We start from the raw sequence: 1,892 nt of genomic DNA, 5'->3' as shown, positions 1-1,892 counted from the left end.
GCTCTCCTATCAGGTATCCCGTTATCCCTCCCTCCCTCCCTTTCCCCCTTTCCTGCCGATTTCCTACCGTCACTTGGGGTTTTTCCTTTCCGCAGCGTCTCCCGGAGCCCTCCCGGCACCGCTCCCAGCCGGACGCCCCGGGGGCATCCTCAGAGCTGCAGCCTCCTGCATCCCACCGCTCCTTCCCGGGAAACGTGAGTGCTCATCCCCGCGCTGTCCATCCTCATGACAGGGGCTGGATTCGGTGCTGGGGGGCAGGGGGTCCCTGGCAGTGCCCCCCGGCTGGGTCACAGCCTGATCAGGGGGTGCTGAAGGGTTTTTGGAGCAAACCTGGAGGGGAGGGGTTTTATCCTTGCCCTTTCCTTTCCAGCATCAAACCTCTTCCCATCGCCCCCCCCTTCTGCTCTCCTGAGCCCCCCGGGGTGGGGACCAACGGGGAGGGACTCGGGGAGGTGGGGTCAGGACGGGGCTGGGTGTTCCCAGTGCAGGGTGGGACTCTGGGCACCCCCTCCCCTGCTGCCCCTCTGCCACCTCCACCTGGACCCCTTCCCTTCACCTGGCGGAGCCCGGCTGAATCCCTCTGGCTGATCCCAAAGGGGACACTGGGGCCGGTCCCAGGGGATGCTGATTCTCCTTTCAGAGCCCAGGTGAGGAGGAGGGAGGTCTGAGCCTCTCTTTCCCACCCGGGTACCCCCGGATCACCTGGAGCAAGGGAAAGCTCCCGAGCACCTGACAAGGAAAACCAAGGTGTGGACCCAGATGCGTGCTGGTGTTGGCTGGCCTGGACAGGGTTAATTCATCCAAATGGTGAGGAAACCCCTTGGGATTGGTGGTGCTGGACTGGTGGTGGGCTGGCATCTGCTACACCCGTCCCTGTCCCCGAGGGGGTCGGGGGCTTTGGGGGAGGAAGGGGGACAGTCGGGATTGCTGCAACACCTCTGGGCTAACCCGGAATTCCTGACGGGGAGGAAAGAGGAGGAAGATTTGCTCATCAGCAGGGAATGGTCCCCATCCCGGGATGGCCCCACTGCTGCTCACGTGGATCCTCTTGGAGTGTTGCTTCCCTTCCGTCTGCTCCCGGAGGTGCGAGTGCTGATGAACCTCACCCAGGGGTGCCTCAGACTCCGGGGCTGAGCACGTTCCACATCGTAGAGTTAAATTTTCCCTTCCTGCCAGCTCTCCCTATTAACGCTGGGATCTTGTGGGTGGTGCAAAACCCGGTAATTATCCACTTTTTACTATAAAAGATGGAATTCTCCTCCCCAGCCAGTGCGGAGAGTACGCAGAGTGAATCCCTGGGAATGCCTGGGTTAAGTTTCCAGGGGTGAAATCACTCTCTTGAGTGCTGGGGGGAGGGCAGGAGGAGCCGAGGGCATGGACCAGGAGCTGGGATTTGTGGATACTCCGGATGCAGGAGAGGTGGGATGCTGGGGGTGAGGCGGCCGGGGAGAGCTGGCTGTGGCACGCAGGGTGGCAGGGATGCAGACAAAGCCACCAGGTTGGGTTCAGGTGAGCCCAGGTGGGATTGAATCCGGGCAGGAATCAACACCTCCAGGCCATGGAGGGGTTGCCATGGATCTCTGCCCACTCGGGATCCATCCCGAGGTCTGCAGGACTCAGATCCCGTGGGAGAGCGTGTCCCTTGCTCGGGCGCACGGGCTGCGTGCGTGGCAGTTAAATATATATATAAATATCTATATTCTGTATATTTAGCATCCCTGCTCTGGGTAACCGTGGCAACTGGGTTTATTTTGCTTAAACCTGGCCTGGCATGTGATGTGGTTGGGAAGGAACAGCCGAGGGGAGAGGGAGGGATGAAGTTCTCCGTGCTGGGAGCTGGGGAGGAGCCGTGGCACGGGATGCTCTCAGGGGGACCTTGCCGTGTCCCTGCA

General features: G+C 61.0%; 1 long non-coding RNA gene across 1 annotated transcript in view; it reads left to right on the top strand.

The window, feature by feature from the left end:
• Positions 1-1,892, top strand: part of LOC108446131 — a 2,319-nt gene continuing 427 nt past the window's right edge. Inside the window, exons 1-3 of the long non-coding RNA XR_001861245.1 lie at positions 1-13; positions 96-194; positions 641-807. This is a non-coding gene — a long non-coding RNA (uncharacterized LOC108446131). The remainder of the gene's footprint in view (positions 14-95; positions 195-640; positions 808-1,892) is intronic.

The sequence above is a fragment of the Corvus brachyrhynchos genome, unplaced genomic scaffold, assembly GCF_000691975.1.
Source record: "Corvus brachyrhynchos isolate BGI_N302 unplaced genomic scaffold, ASM69197v1 scaffold150, whole genome shotgun sequence".
Taxonomy (NCBI): Eukaryota; Metazoa; Chordata; class Aves; order Passeriformes; family Corvidae; genus Corvus; species Corvus brachyrhynchos.
Note: the sequence above shows the minus strand (reverse complement) of the source record. Positions and strands in the feature narration are given on the sequence as shown.